Source organism: Polypterus senegalus, chromosome 3 (assembly GCF_016835505.1).
Source record: "Polypterus senegalus isolate Bchr_013 chromosome 3, ASM1683550v1, whole genome shotgun sequence".
NCBI classification, from domain to species: Eukaryota; Metazoa; Chordata; class Cladistia; order Polypteriformes; family Polypteridae; genus Polypterus; species Polypterus senegalus.
Window position 1 is genome coordinate 64,625,392 of NC_053156.1, and position 20,515 is coordinate 64,645,906.

The 20,515-nt window shown below is 37.5% G+C and overlaps 1 long non-coding RNA gene across 1 annotated transcript; it reads right to left on the reverse strand.

Moving 5' to 3' along the window:
- Window positions 1–9,928: 9,928 nt before the first annotated feature.
- LOC120526781 lies at window positions 9,929–11,457 on the reverse strand. The gene is made up of 3 exons (XR_005633162.1): window positions 11,396–11,457; window positions 10,910–10,951; window positions 9,929–9,956 (listed from the first exon to the last, which is right to left on the reverse strand). It is a non-coding gene; the product is annotated as an uncharacterized LOC120526781 (long non-coding RNA).
- Between the last annotated feature and the right edge of the window lie 9,058 nt (window positions 11,458–20,515).

The window sequence follows — 20,515 nt, forward strand, 5'->3', positions numbered from 1 at the left end:
AGGTTTCTAATATTTATTAACCCTTTATACTATTCCCTGCGGTGGGCTGGCGCCCTGCCCAGGGTTTGTTTCCTGCCTTGCGTCCTGTGTTGGCTGGAATTGGCTCCAGCAGACCCCTGTGACTCTGTAGTTAGGATATAGCGAGTTGGATAATGGATGAATGGATTTATACTATTTCTTTAAGACGAATGCCCTAAAATTCCCCTAAAATTATTCTTTCACAGTTTTTACTTACTTTTTCCACATGACATATCTGCATTTTTGTGAATGTAGATTATGAGCATGAATACACCATAACAAACTTACATATGCATCATTTCTTCAGTTATATCACCTTTATCTGTAGACACTGTATGAATGAAGATATGTTTTCCTATTCAAATACTGTATGTTGAAAAAGTGAACAATTTAATGTGACGTACTTATTTGTTTACATGACTATATGGGCTCATATATAAAAATGTTGAAAGCCTTTGTGCTCATTTTAATGGTGGTTTTACTTCTGTACTGAAATGGAGGTTAGACTTTTTTTTCTTCCTGAATATAAAGACACTAACTGTGCCACCTGTCTAAGGTTGAAATTTAACTAACCAACATAGACCTCATGGTTTTTATCTGATACATGGGTTGTCCCTTTGGCCTGATATAAAGATACAACGGATTTTCTTCTTCAGATAGAGGTGCTTCTGAACTGACTTAAAGTCAATGTGTTTTGTTGGGAAAATGCGGTTTTGGTTCCTACCACATTGCCCTGGTTTAGCGACTTTAGCCTAGTCATATCAGGGCTTTGGTTTTCCAGCATGGGTGTTAATGTAGTGTTATTTTCACTCAACCATTGCTCACCATGCAAAGTTTTCAGTTATTAGCATTACAGCTATAAACCATGTTCATGTGATTGGAGCAGGAGCAAGAAAGTTGCAGTATAACATGCAGTATAATGTTGGATGACAGAATAGGTCATATAGCCTGTATTTTAATGTCCTTGAAATAAATCCTGTTATCCTGAATTACAATACTTACTTTATATTGCTTGTTAAAATCCTTGAGGTCATGCAAGGCAACATCATATAAACTAACATAACATTAACCAGACCTACCTGATTAATCCAATTCAGGACTGCATGGGTCAGAGACTAACTCAGCCCTAGACAGGATGCCAGCCTACTTCAATAGAAGTAAAATAGTGGCTAATTGATAATTTTGCAAAATGCACCTCATGAATGGAATAATTTCAACAGATACTGTACAGTAGTGGGCAGAAGTTTTGGCTGTGGCATAATTATAATCTATAAACATTTCATAAGTTTCAAAGGCTTTTATTGTCAAATACATCAAATTTATGTAAAAAGAGTCAATATTTACAGTGTTGACCCTTTTCTTAATAACTTCTGCAGTTCTCTATAGCATGCTGGATATCAGCTTCTGGGCCAAATCCTTACTAATGGCGATCCATTCTTGCCTTTCAAGTGCTTGGGGTTGATCACAATGTGTGGGCTTTTGCTTGTCCATCTGCTTTTAAAGAACTGACCACAGGTTCTCAATTGGATTAAGATCTGAGTTTTCTGGGCTCTGGTCCAAACTTTCAATATTATCATCTCTGAACCACTTTGTTATCACTTTGGCCTTGTGTCATGGTGTTCCATCATGGTGGAAAATACACAGATCATCACCAAATTGCACCTGGATTGTTGGGAGAAGTTGCTCTTGAAGGATTTTTTGATACCAGTCTTTATTTATGGCAGGGTTCTTGGGCAGAATTTTGAGTGGGCCCTTGGATGAGAAGCAATCCCTCACATGGATTGTCTCGGGATGCTTCACTGATGGCATGACACAGGACTCATGGTAACATTCACCTTTTCCTTCTCAAAACAATCGATTTTCAAGTTGTCCCAAACAGTCAGAAGGAGGATTCATCTGAAAACATGACTTTGCACCTGTCTCATGCTGTCCAATCCATGCACTTCCTTCAGAATTACAGTCTGTCCTTCATGTTTTTCTTGGAAAGAAGTGACTTCTTTGCTTCCCTTCTTGACACAAGGCCATTGTCTATAAACCTTTGCCTAACTGTGCATGCAGATACCTATTGCTACCAATACTGAGCATCTCTGCATTGGTGGCAACATGACTCTGTAGCTGACTCCTCAGGAGGAGACAGTCCTGGCGCTTGCTGGACCCTTTTAGCTGATCATTTTGTGCCAGGACCAAAATAAGTGAAAATGAGCTTTTGTGATACAGTTAACTTTTTATGGTAATAAACCTTTTTGCATCTCATCACTCTGCACAATAATATAAAAACAATGTGAATTACCACCACAAAAACTGAAGTTGCAAATTTTGCAAAACAGAACATTTGTGTCATTGTGAAAACTTTTGTCCACTACTTTATATTAAAAAATGAAATTGGAAATGTTCTGTGATATACTGGTGCTCTGTTCAGAGGTGGTTACTACTCCTCGGATAGACCCATCTTCAAATGTTTCTGAACTGGATGCATGGGTAAAAAAATATTAGATATAGTTTAATACTGTAAAATAAATACTAAGTATGGGATAATTGGGAACACACAAATTAGGAAAGGAACTGACCGAAGACTTTAGAAAAGAAGAAAGTTGGCTTGTCTGTGATAGTTTGATGGGTCTTCTATCCCACACAATCCTACACAATCGTTCTCCCATCTTACTCACACTTCCATCCTCTATAAATGTCATTAATAAATTTCATCTAACTATCCACCCAATTAGAAATTAATGTATCACCCTGTTCTATGCTCTACTTTAATTTTAAATAAATACAATGGAACAAAAATTATACCAGGATACTGTATATCACCAATTCTTCATCAATTAAAACCATAAAGTTACTCAATTAAAATATAAGGGAAGCCCTAGTTCACTTGTCATGTTGTCCTTTTGATTATCAATCACACGTTAAATAGACAATTGTTGTTACTGCCTGTAAAGCTTCCTTTAATGAGCTGCAGCATGTTGACCTTGAAGAAACAGATTCAGCAGCTCCTCACAAGATTATCTGACTTCAGGGAACACAAAGTTTCCCTGATAATTATACAAGAAACTTTCCTTAGAGTTGGAGTTGACTCTTCAGCCCCAACTCCCTGCCACTTGAACCTCAGACTAAGTCAGATTTATCTTTGTTCCACCTTCCAATCACAGAATCTCAGAGTCTTAGCAACTTAAGTGGAGGTCTGGGGTCAGGTCACCTCTGCATTATCAGGCAGACTTCACTGTTAGCTACTTTAAGCTTCTCCACTCCTCCACTGTATTAGCAGATTGTAGTGACATCCTCTTTATTAGAGGATGTGTGGTTAGAAACTGTAACTTTCCAAAATTTCACCACAAAACTTTTGTGTTCTGCTTTCCTGGTATTGTAACTAAAATCAACATAGCTTTCCTACTTTTTTAAAAATTATAAAAGAAAATACTAGAAATCCAAGAGTATAGTTTTTAATTATTGATCATCTATTAGACCCAGCTACATTGATGAAATAGCTACAGAACATTTTAAGAGGTTTTTGCAGCATTTTTTAATGACAAAATAAACCATTTTAGGTGTAATACAGCCCTCAAAAGCATACCATGTTGAACCTCAGTGTTCTTTATTAAATCTCGTTTACTTGGACTTCTTAGAATAACTATTTAACCAAAACTGTCCACCTGTGTCCATGACCAAGTCCCAAAAGGGCTTTTTCAAAGAAGCTTCTGATGGGCTAATCAACAGTATTTTAAAAATAATTAATTGTTCTTTAGATAGTGGCACTTTCACAGATTCTTTAAAAGACTGTAGTAGCTAAACCAATGCTTAACTTCTTGTAAGGAATTTTAAACTACATGCTACGTATGAAAATGTTGGTGTCATCTGAATTATATTATAAAACAATCAGAAGCCCACTATAAAACTATAAAATGTATTTTTACTTATAACAGTAATTCTTATGTCTCTTCACTTAGCAAGCTGTTCTTGTTTTCTTAGGATTTGAGCAAATGCAGGTAGGTTGATAAGCCAACAAGCTACGTACTGCTTCTAAGGTTCCCAACAGCTGCTCTTCGCCCAGAGGCACACCTTTCATACCTTGTGTCTATATTAACCCCCTATGGGGAGATTCCTAGAAATTGCAATAATTAAACACTAAAGTAGACAGTAAATTTAAAGCAGTAAATAAAGGGCTATGGTGTGTACATCTGTAAGAGATAAAAGTGGGTGAAAGACACTACCATAATAAAACTTATTCAGTATGTTAGAAACATGGTTTTATTATGTATGTACTTGAATAGATAGATAGATAGATAGATAGATAGATAGATAGATAGATAGATAGATAGATAGATAGATAGATAGATAGATAGATAGATAGATAGATAGATAGATAGATAGATAGATAGATACTTTATTAATTCCAAGGAGGAAATTCACATACTGTACTCCAGCAGCAGCATACTGATAAAAAAACAATATTAAATAGTGATAAAAATGCAGTTAAAACAGACAATAGCTTTGTATAATGTAAACGTTTACACCCCCAGGTGGAACTGAAGAGTCACATAGTGTGGGGGAGGAATGATCTCCTCAGTCTGTCAGTGGAGCAGGACAGTGACAGCAGTCTGTCACTGAAGCTGCTCCTCTGTCTGGAGATGATCCTGTTCAGTGGATGCATTGGATTCACCATGATTGCCAGGAGACTGCTCAGCGCCCGTTGTTCTTCCACAGATGTCAAACTGCCCACCTCCGTGTCTACAATAGAGCCTGCCTTCTTCACCAGTTTGTCCAGGCGTGAGGTGTCATTCTTCTTTATGCTGCCTCCCCACCACACCAACACGTAGAAGAGGGCGCTCGCCACAACTGTCTGATAGAACATCTACAGCATCTTATTGCAGATGTTGAAAGACACCATCCTTCTAAGGAAGTCGGCTCTGTCCCCTCTTGCACAGAGCATCAGTGTTGGCAGTCCAGTCCAATTTATCATCCAGGAATAGAGTGGGCAGAGAAAAAAATCCTCTCAAATCAGCAAAGAAATATCTTCGCAATGAGAAGCCTGATTAGTGGCTTGAGCCAAGAGTTCACCTTTGGCTTGATTTGCTAAGATGGTTGGATTCTACAGTCTGTGTCAAGTGTAAACCTGAGTTGTGTCTTGGAATTCTAATGGGAATGAATATGGAAAGGACTGCCTGAGTGAACTGAACCTGGTAGCAATGACATTAGAGTGACTTTTACCTTTCAGGAACATATAGTTACAGACTTGCTAAGTTGTCTCAAAATCACACCTTTTGCAATTTGTCAATGGTTCTATTTCAATTAAAGAGCTTGGGGTTTGTTTTATATTCCCATGATCTTTTGTGTGAAGAAGGTTCTAGAAATAATTTAGATTGCCAACCTTGAATATGTGATTCACTGTTTAACCGTGGGTTCGCCATGGACCATTAGCTCCACAGATTGACCAGGTTCAATGCTGAGAATTGTGCTGTGGAAGGGACTTTCCATTTACACTGTCACTTCAAAACTACAATGGTGACAGAATAGCCGCAACAACCACACAAATTAGTCATGACACAAATAATTAGTTAATACACAGCTTGCACTAAAGAGGCTGTAGCTGTGCTTCTTTGAAGTTTCCAAAGTTCTACTGTAAAGGTTTGAGAATCACGTATGATATGAACACCAAGAATGAATATATTCCCAAATATCTTTTCTTCAAAGCTTTAGTGACATTCAGAGCAAAAACAGTTCACACAAAAATGAAGAAAAACTGATAATACACATAAAAACAACTTATTACTTGTAATGTTTCAATTTCAGGCTTAAATCTTAAATCTAGTTCTTTAAGTTTCTATATTGTCACAGCATGCTTCAGTATACACTAGTTCATGCTGTCAGGTATGTATATCTGGGAATCACCTTCCCAGTTCTTTTGGGGTTATCGATACCACCCTGGAAGGAGAGGGGATGCTGTCGCTATCACTGTCTTCCTTTTCACCCTCAATTCCAAGAGGCAGGCTCTACCCCTTCTGGTTGGGACACAATAAAAATGAGTGGTACCCTGGAAGATGGTGGTCATATTGTGGAAGCAGAGCTCCCACTGACGGAACACTTTTTTGGCTTTCTTGTGTTCAAACAGTCTATCTTGCTGAATTTATGCTTGTTTTGCTCAAATATTGAGTGACTTCCTTTTTTTTTTCTTTTGTTTGTTTCTTTGGCAAGATGGCCAGGGTAGGGTATTTTATATGGTCTCTGTACCTTTCCATTTGCAAACAATCATATCATTCCATATTTCTATCTAACTGAGATCATTCTGTTGTTACATTGCAAATATAGCAGAGTATTAAGAATGTTCCATAAACATGATAGTTTAGTGGGGATAAACAAAGCCTTCCATTCGCTAAGTAAAACTAACATCCTGCTTAAGTTAAACTAATACTTATATGAATTTAGCCTTACATTAACGTTCTAGGATTGGCTCAAACAGAAGCATTCAGTACACATTCATAATTAATCTCTGCCAGGATAAAAGTTGAAAGAGATGAACACAGCAGTTAGCTAAGTTGTTCTTGTGGCTCCAGTTGTTATCTTCTCCAGGTGCAGTCAGAGTGTGCAGATGCTTGGAGTGTTATGGAGGACTACAATTCAAAAGACCCAGGTTGGATTAGGTCAGCAGCTGTCCTAGTATGTCTGGGGTCCAACAGTAGTGAATTCTCTTTATAGCAGCTTGTGGTAAAATGTTATATAATTATAATGCTGCACTCCTTTCTCCTAAGCCCTTTATGTTTGTGGCCTAAGGGCCTTAATTTTCCTCAGTATGCATTGGCCAATGGAAATCTGAATACCAATATACTATTTTTTTGCTTTAACTTCGCAAATTATCACTTTAACAACTTTCCCTTCTACCTATGTTTGTCCTCCAAAATAAACAGTACACAAATGGTTTAAAGACCAAAACAATCTTTAATTAGTAAAAAATGGTATTATCAAAAATATATAATCAAAAAATATTGAAATGTCCTATCTTTTGAAAATATTTGAATGATCAGTTCATTCACATTTTTCTTTTCAGCTAAATGCAAAGTACTTAAAATGCTTCTATTCACTTATATATAAGCTCACATACTATTAATTTAAACTTAATTACATAAAAATAACAAACATCAATAAAAGTGCAGGCATTCTTTCTGCCCTAACTGAATTATCAAAAGGTACTCAACATTAAATTTCAAGTAACAATCCTGCCATTCAAGTAAAACATTTTTCACAATAAAGGGTACAAAAAATAAAAGAAAGTTTCATTAACCCTTTCAAATAACATGTGGCAGGTAAATGAGTAAATGGCAGTTTCTAACTGGAATAACTAGCCAATCGTTCAGCTCTTACTGTAAACAATGTGCTTCTCTAAAGTGTTAATGGGCCCACACCATACTCACACAACAGAAACTATGTGAAAGAAGCCCCAGACTGCAGGCCTTATTCATTGCTAGAAAGTGTTTTGGCAATGGAAACCAACAAACCAAAGAAAAATTTGTAAAAGTTGCTTGTTTAAAACGATGTTCTATCGATTTGTCCTGCTTTCTCAAATTGTACTACGATAGCACAAATCAATAGGTATCTGTCTGTCTGCAGTACAATAGATACACTATTACACCCTAACCCTGCAGCTCTAGAAACAGACGATATTGTCAAAAACTCCAGCACCAGGACTTTATAGGCATGTTCCTAAACACGAGAAAACCTGATGCAATTGCAATGTGATCATGTACAGTAAACCATTTGCAGCACACCGTGATTATTGGGATATTTTGGCAGAACACCAGAATTTGAATGTTCAGGGAGATAATGAGCCTTCTCCATTCAGTCTATCTCTAAATGTAATGCCTCACTGAAAAACTTTGACAAGTAAGTTGCTTTTTTTTCTCTGCCTTGTTCATCAATTTACAGCTCCTCAGTAGCTCCATACAATCTTTGTTTGTGTGTCTGTGAACACAAACATTACAACATTCACTTTGCACTCTTGAATGTCCTTTTCATTTCAACTATTCCACATACGGGCAAATACAAAATATATCAGTGCAATGCACTACTCAAACATTCTCATTTCTTTTTCACTGTTACAGTTCTTTTTTTCCCTTTATCCTCATCTTTCCAAGAACCCAGCCACAGGGAAGGCACAAACCAGTGTGCTTCTTTGTGCCGGTCTCAAGCCCGGATAAATGGGGAGGGTTACATCAGGAAGGGCAATCGGTGTAAAATTTTGCCAAATCAATATGCAGACAACAATACAAATTTCCCGGTTGGCAACACCCTCCGGAAATGACCCTCTATCTGCCGCAGCCAGGTGTTACGTGGGCAACCCCTTGGCCTGATCCAGCCACTCGGGTCCCCAAAAATGAGGATCTTACGAACTGGATCACCCTCTGGGAAATGCGCCACATGGCCATAGTGCCATAACTGACGGTCCCTCACAATGCAGGTAATGTGCCTCATTCGGGACTGCATGAGCAACCACTCATTCGAAACAAAGTCAAACCAATGGTACCCAAGGATTTTCTGGAGCGACACAGTACCAAAGGACTCCAGTCTTTGTCTCAGGTAACTGGATAGTGTCCATGTCTCGCAACTATATAGCAAGACACTCTCTTTTCTAGAAATATCAGCAAATAAAGAACCTTCTCAGTATTTCTCCTGCCAGAGCTCAAGAAATATTTTCTGACCTATTTACAGAATATAGCGCAGGAACAAAAACAAAAATAAGAATACATAATTAAAAAAAAAGGAAAAAAAAGTACAGTTACATAACAATAATAATCCATCCATTCATTATCCAACCCACTATATCCTAACACAGGGTCACAGGGGTCTGCTGGAGCCAATCCCAGGGCACAAGGCATGAACAAACCCCGGGCAGGGCACACACACACTAGGGACAATTTAGGATTGCCAATGCACCCAACCTGCATGTCTTTGGACAAAAACCAGAGCACCCGGAGAAAACCCACGCAGACACAGGGAGAACATGCAAACTCCACACAGGGAGGACCCGGGAAGCGAACCCAGGTCTCCTTATTGCAAGGCAGCAGCGCTACCACTGCAACACCATGCCACCCAATAATAATAATAATAATAATAATAATAATAATAATAATAATAATAATAATCAGAAATAAAAATTTATTGACTTTGATCAGGATGGACAGGTTTGAAAATGGATGGATGCTGTGGACAAACCCAGACCTCAGCTACTCCTAATACAATTTTTAGATCTAGCAGGGTGAGCAGTGGGAGAACTGAATCAGGTGAAGGAATGAAGTGAGGGTCAAAATCATGAAAATAATTCTAACTTGTATCTAAGCCAAGATCAAAAAAAGGAAGGTCGAGATATTCTTCAATCAGAGTTCTTTAGAAAACACAAGCACAGTAAATCTGCAGTCATGGATGAACACTGGCTTATAATAATATGTCACACTAATAATGTAAACTGACATTACTTATACAATACAATACAGTTTATTTTTGTATAGCCCAAAATCACACAGGAAGTGCCGCAATGGGCTTTAACAGGCCCTGCCTTTTGACAGCCCCCAGCCTTGACTCTCTGAGAAGACAAGGAAAAACTCCCAATAAAAACCTAGTAGGGAAAAATGGAAGAAACCTCGGGAAAGGCAGTTCAAAGAGAGACCCCTTTCCAGGTAGGTTGGGTGTGCAGTGGGTGTCAAAAGTAGGGGGTCAATACAATACAATACACAGAACAGAACAATTCCTTAATACAGCATAATAATACAAATTTTAGAAGTACGGTTTAACAGTAGATGATATGACATAATTAGGTTTGGATATTTTTAGAGTCCTGGAGACCTCATCCATCTACCTGCCTCCCCATTTGGCCATGCCACGGCTGAAACGTTGCTCCGATGAAAGGATCCCTCTTTCCCATGATTCCTGTGATCCTCCATCAGGGATGACTTTACCATAGGCAGGCAAACAAGTTGTCAGGTGGGCCGTGGCACCAATTGCCACATTTGGGTACCGAGAAAAGAAACAGAATAGGTGAGGGTTAGTATCCAGTTATAACTATCATGTTACTTATGTTTTAGTGCTAATGACTAACAACAGAGATGCAGTATGTACAGTTAATCAGCAGCTCTAGTCAGGATATGCTAAACTGAAGTAGTGAGTCTTCAGCCGGGATTTAAAGGCTGAGACTGAAGGGGCATCTCTTATGGAAGCAGGAAGACCATTCCACAGTTTAGGGGCCCTTTAACTAAAAGCTCGACCTCCCACTGTTATTTTATTAATCCTTGGAATCCTAAGCAGACCGGCATCTTGAGATCTTAATGTGCGCTCAGGTTTGTAAGTCATGATAAGTTCAGACAAGTAAGCCGGACCTTGGCCATTTAATGCTTTATATGTTAAAAGGAGGATTTTGAAATCTGCCCTAAACTTAACTGGGAGCCAGTGTAAAGATTTAAGAACTGGAGTTATGTGTTCATATTTTTTTGTTCTTGTAATAATTCTTGCAGCCGCATTTTGGATTAACTGGAGGCTGTATAGAGAACAGTTTGAACAGCCAGTGAACACCGCATTGCAGTAGTCAATCCTACTAGAGATAAATGCATGAATTAATTTCTCACAATCCTGTTTATTTAAAAAGCGCCTTAATTTCCTAACATTTTTAAGATGGAATCCTAACATTTTTAAGATGGAATTACTTCTGGTGTCATGTCCCAGTAATTAATTCCTAGCAACTGTTACTCAAAATGACAACACCCATGGAATAAACAATATAGTACTGATGGAATTCCAAAACATAACTCTAACATAAAACATTAAGTCATGAAAATGAAGGCATCATTGAATTTTTCAAATAAAGAAAAATGTATTCAGCTGAAGGAAAATGTAAGAAACAAATGCTTACCTAGCAAGGATCATGTAGTGCAGTTCTGAGAGTGAATGGAATCTGAAGATGGCACAAAGAAGTCAGAATTAATGCAATGGTCATATCCAGAAATAAAAAGCTCCATGTGTGTAGCCAGAAATATAGTCAAAGAACAGGGCAGGAAGCTATAAGCCAAAAAGGGTACACTTAACCAGAGTTCAAAAACACAACCTTAGCACTCACAAGTCCAGTTGACAATGACTGCTCTGTACTGAAGTGCTACAACCAATATTAAAAATAGCAGCATTTCAATTTCAAGCACTTTTTTCCTATCATTTCTTAATTTTCCTGTATATGTTCTGTCAGTACACTGGCAGATAAGCTTTCTAAGCACAACTGGAAGATGTGCATAGGAAAACAAAAAAAAAACAAACTCATGCATCCGGGCCAGTAGATATCAGCTAAGAAAGGATATTTTGAGATATCAATATTTAGGGTTTTATCTCCCAATAAAAATTGAAATACCCTAAAAGAAGAAAGGAAACTGTAGCCAAAACGAGAGACAAGATTCGAGGTTGAGAAACAAGAAGGAGGTCAAAAACAAAAGTAACACACTAGTACAGTTTTGCACAATTCTTCTTGAGAGTTGCATCACTTAAGCAGAGGTTATGATATCAGAAGCCATGCCCCTAGTAATGCAGGGAAGTGAAACCAATGATGGGATTGCAAAGTGGTTGTGATTGAGGATTTAAAATGACATCCAAAGCATTGCAAATAACACACAACAGCTGAATAATTACAAATTCAAATAAAAAAGGGAACAGAATCTTCAATCTCAACAACCTCCAATGCAAGTACAACATTAAACTAAATAGGTAGTATATACCCATTCATGACAGTATCATCTGTGTGTTAGTTATCGGTGAAGTGGATTACTTGCAGTTTTATTAGATTTTCATTTTGTGTCTGTATTATTGGTTGGCTAGGGGACAGAGCTTCATAACTGTAATAGATGTCGATATTCCATATACAGTATAGTATAGCATATAGCGTGTTCACCTTTCATTAACATTTACAAAATTCTCCTGAGTATCTATGAATTATTTGTGAACTAATATTTATGAACAAAAATGTATTTGCTTCTGGCGCTATTACATTGTGTAATTTTATAGTACAGTGCATAATTAATTAAGGACTTGAATTTCAAAACATAAACCATGTAGGCATTTTTTAGTAGTGATGTGAAAAACGATTCTTTTTAGTGATTCGATTAATTTTGTTTAATTCATCAAAATGATCTGAATCTTTGAATCACTAATTTGTTCACTTCAAAAACAGCAAAATATATTCTAGTTTAAAATCTAGAATAGTATCATAACAGTGTAAAAACTTTAACCACCTAACAATGCAAACACTATAAAAAGAAAGCAACAAAATAAGTTATTCACAAAATAAGTAATATTCACACATAATAATAATAATAATAATAATAATAATAATAATAATAATCCTATTTATTGAATTTTGACAATAAATAAAATTTCAACAATAAATATAATCATACAAATAGAACCTTAGAATAGTTCTCAAGATAAAACCGTGAGAACACTAAAATATGACTAAATAAATTTGATTCCAGTTTTGGATTAATCTCCCGAAATTTCCTTCTTTTATATCCCATCCATTCTGATACAATCTCCCATACATATGTCATCATTGAACTGAAATGAGATTCAGTGTACTGTACTGTGAGTCTCTTGTCTGCAGTTTGCTCTTTGGTTCAGTACACAAATGGATTATTTTGGTGAACTAGTTCAGTGTACTGTACTATGAGTCTCTTGTCTGCAGTTCATGAATGAAATTCTCCTGATGAGTAGAAGTCATACTGGCTCATTCAATCAGTCGGTGTACTGAGACGGTCATAGTCATAGTCCGATCAATGGGAGGTGCTTGGTGTCATCTACCAAGTCAGTCATTGGCTAGCTGTCATCATGACCATTTTGCTGAACTAGTTTACTAATGAACTATTTCCCAAAGACAGCAGCCATTTAAGTGAAGTTAAGATGATAGCTCCACACTGACCCGCAATGCAATATAAATCATAGTATGCACTGCTCAAGCCTTGAAAAAAATTAATTCTTTAATGTCATTCTACCAGTATGTGAATTCAGAGACCAAGACAAGTACAAAAGAACTACTGTAGCTCATTCATTCATTGCACATCACTATTTTTAGGGATAAATATTAAGTAGAAAAAAAAATCAAAAGCAATTTTAAAATTGTAAAATTAGTTGCTGCAGATATTTTTTTCTTAAGGTAACTGCAGAAGCTATTTCATTTCATTTCTATCAGCAATAACAACATTTAACACAATTGGAAATGCACAGGTATTTTCTCTCCACATAAAACAAGTGAGTCCAATGAACAGATTGAGCCATGGAATGGCAGCCAAACCTGCACTGACACGTGTGCAGCTTTAAAAAGTTGAGTGCAGTGGTAGCCATGATGTGTGTGAATTCAACCTACCATTTTCTTTATAAAACTCTTCAATCTTTGCCCTCATGCTAAAACATTAAAGTTATTTAATACAGGGATGAATGCCACCTTCTTTTTACTTTATTTTGTTGGGTCATTAAGAGCAAGCCATTACTTTTCTAACTACAGATTTGTAGCTGCGATGTGTTGTGCCCTGCAAATGCATGGGAGCAACCACTAAATTCCTAATTGCGTTGTGTTTGTGGTCTCTATTTATATCGACACTTGATGTGGACACTGGAGACACATACTAATGGCAGGTGGAAATGTAATATACTTTTTCTAAACTGCACACTACACTGTAGTTGTGTCACTAGCTGGGGACAGAGAAGTTGAGAGAGACAGTAAAGGAGAGAGAAAAGAGAAAACTAAGTGTTTGTATTATTAGTTGCTTCCTATTGTTGAATTAAATCTTTAATCTTTGGACACTTTGGAGTCTTTTCATTTTACTTCCTGTCAGCTTAACACACAAAACCTTCCAGATGAGGCATCATAGTGTGTTATAAAGTTTCAGCTGTGGCAGGCGGCTGGCTTCCATGCCGAGCCGGGACGCCCCTGCACACTATATTCAGGGGGAGCAGCCCTGGACAGAGCAATACCCCCCCCTGGACTTTAGATGGCTGCCTTCCTGGGCTGGAGTAGTGCCTCGGTTTCTCCCAGGGCTCCCTGGGAATTGGAGTTGGGGGCAGCCCTGTTGGGTCCCGCAGGTACTGCCAGGGAGTGCTGTGTTTGGGACTCCTGAGCCCGTATGGGCAACAGATTCATCACACCTGGAAATGCCACCGGAACTCGGTGATCAAACACCTGGAGCACTTCCAGGTGACCTATAAAAGAAGCCAGCGACCACCACTCATCGACCAGAGTCGGGTGGAGGAGGACAAGGTTGCTAGGTAGGAGTGGTGGTGCCAAGGAAGAGAAAAGTGCTTGTGCTGTACTTGTGGTTACTGGTGCTTGGGACTGTGTTGTGGCTGGGGGGATTATGGGGAAGACATGCCTTCCAGCTGAAGAAAAATTAAAGTCTTTTCATGTTACACGCGCCTCCCGTATCCAATCTGTGTCGGGTCAGGCGCTATATAGAGCTTATCTTACACAGCATAAGGTTTTTCAGCCTGAACCTCAAAGAGACTGAGACATACTGATGTACTGATGTCATCCTTACAATTGTTACAGAAATGGCTTTTTCTGTTCTGAGGTATTCTCTGGTTCCAATTTAATAAGTGGCTAACATTAGCTCATTTATTTTAAAAAAGGGAATTAGAACTTTCTAGTATTTGTAGTTTATAGTGCATGTGTTCTGTTTTAGAACAAAGTCAAAGCAGATGCAGAAAATCACAAAATCAAGTGCTATCCTTGACTGTGGCATAATAATAATAATAATAATAATAATAATAATAATAATAATAATAATATATTTTAGTTATATAGAGCCTTTCCCATGCTTAAGGTGCTTCACAGGGTCTCACAAAGAACAACAGGGTATATGTAACATTGGATGCATATGTTTTCTGCATAAAACACTAAAACTGATAAATACAGGATACACAAAGCATTAAATAGAACAAAAGACAATAAACTGGAATAAAATACTAAATTCAATACTAAAAAGAAAAGCCTGAACGAATAGCATAATTTGTAATATAACACACACACATTTTCCTAAGCATCTGGACAGAGAGGTAAACTGAAAGAAGGAGCAGAATCTCAGGTTAAGTTAAAAGCACTTCCTTCCTTCCTGAACAGATGAGTTTTAAGTTGTTTATTTCTTTTTTTAAACTGAATTGAGTCAGCTGATCTAATTCATTTCGGGATTTCATTCCAAAGCCTGGGCACTATACAACTGAAGGCCCTGTCACCCATAGATTGCAGGTTAGTGTGGGGCACAACAAGATTGCCAGAATTAGAAGACCTTAATCAGCAAACAGGAGCACAGTGAAGGAGAAGGTCACTGAAGTAGTCTGGTGGAGGGCCATTTAAAGCTTTATAGATTAATAGCAGAATTTTATAGTTGATCCTATAAGACACAGGAAGCCAGTGAAGGCGAAGCAGGATGGGTTTGATGTGCTAAGTGTTGCTGGTTCGTGTAAGGACTCCTGCAGCAGAGTATTGAATCAGTTGGAGCTGTGATATAAGATTAGATGCAACACCTGCATGTAGGGAGTTATAATAATCAATGTGGGATGAGATAAAAACATGGACAAGTTTCTCAGCATTAGAAAAGGAGAGGAATGAGTGAACATGGGATATGATACAGAGGTGGAAGAAAGTTTCTTAATGTGGTTTATATGGATGGAATAAGAAATGAGTGGAGGAATCAAAAATGACAGCAAAATTCCTTGCATTAGAAGAAGGTCTAATGAGATCACCATCAAGAGTGACTGAAATGGAGCTAATTTGCTTAAGTTGTGTTTCATTGCCAATTTGAAGGAGTTCATTTTTGTTTCAATGTAATAGTTATGCTCCATCAAAGGTTTAATTTCACTGATACGTTTTGAGCTCAGAAAGCTCTTGCCCAGAGGGGACTGGGTGGTCTCATGGTCTGGAATCCCTACAGATTTTATTTTTTTCTCCAGCCGTCTGGAGTTTTTTTTGTTTTTTCTGTCCCCCCTGGCCATTGAACCTTACTCTTATTCTATGTTAATTAGTGCCGTGTCTTTTACTTATTTTATTTTCTTACTGTGTCTATTTATTTGTTGTGAGATCTGTACACACACATTCACATGAGGCTGCAGAGGTGACTGTGGTACTAAATCAGAGGCGAATGCCAATGTATGAAAATGTGCTGTATAAATAAATGTTGTTGTTGTTATGAAGTTTTAATTTTAACATTGAAACAGAGTTAAGTATCATCTCCATAAAAATGATAACCCAGTCCAAAGGTACGAGTAATATGGCCATGAGGAAGCATACAAATACAGAGGAGCAGAGGGCCAAGGACAGAGCCCTGAGGAATTCATTGCGTGACGTGAGCTGAGCTGGATCTGCTGGTGCCAATACTAACAAACTCTTGTTCTCCAATCTGGACAGAAGAATTTCATGCTTGACAGTATCAAATTTTTCACTGAGGTCTAACAGAATTAATATGCTGGTTTATGCAGAGTTTGCTGACATAAGCAAATCAATGGTTCTTGCGCTCTGAAACCAGACTGAAAAGGTTCCATCTGTTTATTAGAAGTTAAGCAATTGGTCCTTGCAGGCTACAGCACACTCAAGAACTTTTGATAGAAAAGGCCAGTGAAAAATTGGCCGAAAATTGTTAAGATTGTGAGCATCAAGACAAGACTTTTTTAACATTAGGATTACATAAGAAATTTTAAAAGTGGGTGGCACAAAGCTGGTGTAAAGGGATGTATTAATTACTGTTGTAACAGTAGGGATTATGGCATGAATGCAGATTTTAAGAAGTGTGATGGGAATGGTGCTCAGTATACAAGTAGTCTGCCTCATCTTACGAAGCAGGTGATTAACAAATGCACATATGACTGGTGAAAATTTAGAAAAGGAGCTGGATGGAGTGAGAAGACAGGGAAATATATAAATGGATGATGGATTTGTGTTATATCAGTTATTTAGATTTTTAATTTTATTGTGCAAAAAGTGGAGGAATTTTTCACAAACTTCAGCTGAATGGGTAATTGGACCAGATGCAGGTTGAAGTAGTTTATTAACTACAGAGAACAAAATCCTCATGTTATCATGACCACTTTCTAGTATTCTGCTATAATGCATGTTCTTGGCTGCAGTTAGTGCATCTCTGTAAGTCCTTGGGTAGTCAGAGAAAGCCTGGATGTGCACATTGAGGACAGTCTTATGTGACATTCTCTCAAGGTTTCAGCCAGCTGCTTTCATAGCTCGTAATTCTGAATTGTATCATGGAGCTGAACATTTAAAGGAAACCTTATGTTGTAAAGGAGTTGTTTTAGCTAGAGCTTAATGAAGACCTGAGTTATTGTAGTCAACAAGACTATCTAGTTTTGATGGAGGAAGGGAAGACAGAAAAAGATCTCAGTTTACATGTAGGAATGTTAATACGAATGTTGAAATCACCACGAAGAATGACTGTCTGGGATAGAAAACTTAAGTGGGTTAACAGTTCAGTCAGATCAAATAAGAAAGATCCATTGTATTGTAGGGAACAATAGAGAACAACATGTAAGATAAGATCAGATTTCATTATTAGTTTAAGAGACAGGCAATCGAAAGACAAATAGCAGTAAGTTGGGATTCTGTTGATGCTTAACTCAAATCTAACAATTTCTGTGACGCCTCCAATGTGAGAGAATAATTTTTGGGTAATGTAGAATTCATCATGAAGAAATTGCATGAAATATTAATAAATGTCAGAAACCTGTTCTGGCATATCAGGAAACCAGGTCAAGTGAACAACAGAGACAAAATTGTAATACACAAAATAAACTAAAGGATGACTAAGAGATCAGATGTCCTGTAAACAACAAGATCAGACAGTTTTTATACACAGAAATTTTAGTGGTGGTGACTAAATCCAAAGGTTAGGAGAATAATAAGAATCCTTTGATCAAGTCTCACTTTCACTGCTAAAAAGAACTTTTGACACCCTTAAACCAGCTTCCAGCCCCCTCGATATTGTTCCACCACATCTCTTAGTGGAAGCCTTTGATGTTTCGGGTCCATCCTTACTGATTATAAATGATTCTATTAGTTCAGGGGTTGTGCCCTCATTTTTTAAACATTCTGCAGTCCATCCCCATCTAAAAAAAGGCAGAATTAGATCCTGGAGTTTTAACCAATTTTCGTCCATTTTCCCAACTGCCATTTCTGGCTAAAATTCTAGAAAGAATTATTTATAATCAATTGGTTGATCACCTTAACTTCAGTTTATTTGAAATATACCAGTCTGGCTTTAGGTGTTATCATGGTGTTGAAACAGCACTCATAACAGTGTTCAACGACATCTCTCTTATTACTGACTTAGATGATGCGGCAGTCCTTCTCCTCCTTGACCTGTCCGCTGCCTTTAACACAATTGACCATGAAATATTGCTGATGCAGCTTGAACATCTTGTTGGGCTTAAAGGGGCTGCTCTTAACTGGTTTAGGTCATATTTAACTGGTAGACAAGTTTCAGTGACTTTTAATTCCTCTTTATCATCTACTGCTTCTCTTAAATATGGTGTTCCTCAGGGATCCATTTTTGGTCCTTTTTTATTCTCTATATACCTTCACCCTATTGGAGCGATGTTTAGGAAATTTAACTTTTCTTGTCACTGCTATGCTGATGATACTAAGGTTTACATTCCTGTCTGCAACTCTGCAACAAATCAACTCCACAACTGTCTGTCTGAACTAAGATCCTGGATGGCTAGTAATTTTCTTGATCTAAAATAAAACGGAGGTGCTCATAGTGGGTCCATCAGCTAAAGCCCAAATTGGTCTTGGACTTCTCGGCTCTTTCTCTGTCTTTTCCTAACCTCAAGTCCACAATCTTGGTGTTACCTTTGATAGAAACCTTTCTTTTGAGAAACAAGTAAATTCTGTAGTCAAGAGTTGCTTTTTCCAACTTCGTCTATTAGGTAAGATAAAGCCTTTTTTATCTTCTAAAGATCTTGAGAAAGTTACTCATGCTTTTATTTTTTCTCGCCTCGATTACTGCAACTCGCTGTATTCTGGGATTAACAAATCTCAGATACACAGGTTACAGCTGGTCCAAAATGCTGCCGCTCGCTTTCTGGTTGGGGCAAGAAAGTATGACTCTGCTTCTCCTATTTTAGCTTCTTTACACTGGCTGTCTGTCAGCTTTTGAATTGATTTTAAAATCTTGCTGCTAGTTTTTAAATTTTTACATGGGCTTGCTCCTGCCTATTTATCTGAATTGTGTGGTTTACACCAGCCACCCAGAGTACTTAGATCTTCTGGTCAGTTGTCTCTGGTTGTCCCTCGTACCAAATGTAAAACCAAGGGGGGCAGGGCCTTTGCAGCTGCTGCTCCTTGTCTGTGGAACTCTTTACCTCATCACATAAAGGAGTCGTCTACAATTGAACTGTTCAAAACAAGATTAAAAACTCACTTCTATTCCCTTGCATTTTGTGACTGTCAATAATACTGATGGTTTCCTCTTTGTGATTATATAACATTATTTCTATTTATTATGTATCTTAATTTATGTTCATATATTTTATTACTATTTATGTTTTATGTTAATTGTTTTTGTTTTTCTTTTATTCTGTTATTGTAAAGCACTTTGGCCACAGCATTACTATGTTGTTATAAATGTGCTATATAAAGAAATTGACATTGACATAATGAAATAAACTATTATTTATTATTTTATATAGATCATTTGGGTGTAAACCAAATAACCAGCTAGAGTCAATATATGCCTTAATTGACACTGTTATGTAAAATCAGTTGCTTGTAAAATAGACCTATACCTTTAATATTTGACCATTCTCATTGTGCTGTAACAGACTGCTATAAGAGATGCTCCCTCCTCAGCTTGGTGCTGCAGGTGAAATAAATGACACAGATGGACAAGCTTTCTTCCTTCCAGATTACTGACTCAAAAAGGTTTTATCAGAGTTGCCTTGTTAGAGGATAAGTTTCCTTTTTTAATTAAGATGTTGATTTCTACCACACTGCCTTGTCTTGAGCTGCAAGCCTCTGTAAAATGAACATATCCGGATGGTGTCACCTCTGGAACAGATGTAAATTGATTTGGTTTTTGCCAACTTTTTTCTTATGCATAGCATATCAAGGTTAAAGTCTGTAATGAATTCTGATCACCCATGCTTTACCATTAAGAGGTCTTGTGTTAAACAACGCAAAGTGAGGGTTTGTTGTGCACAGACCGATAACCAGAGTTTACCTTAGCATCTTGCAGATTTGGCAACCTGACACTGTTATTTCCAAAGTCATGAGTAGGACGGCATATTCCTAAACAAATGCTGATAATGAACTTTCCATTTACTTTCTGGCAGTGACAGTAACCTGACCCGAGATGTAATTGTTTTGAGCTCAAGACAATACCATTGTCTTTTAGGACATTCCAGTCTGACGACTTTCTCTGGACAAACTGCTTAATATGCAGGAGTTTATCACAAAAGTATTTCATCATAGTAGAAAGCCAATACTTAT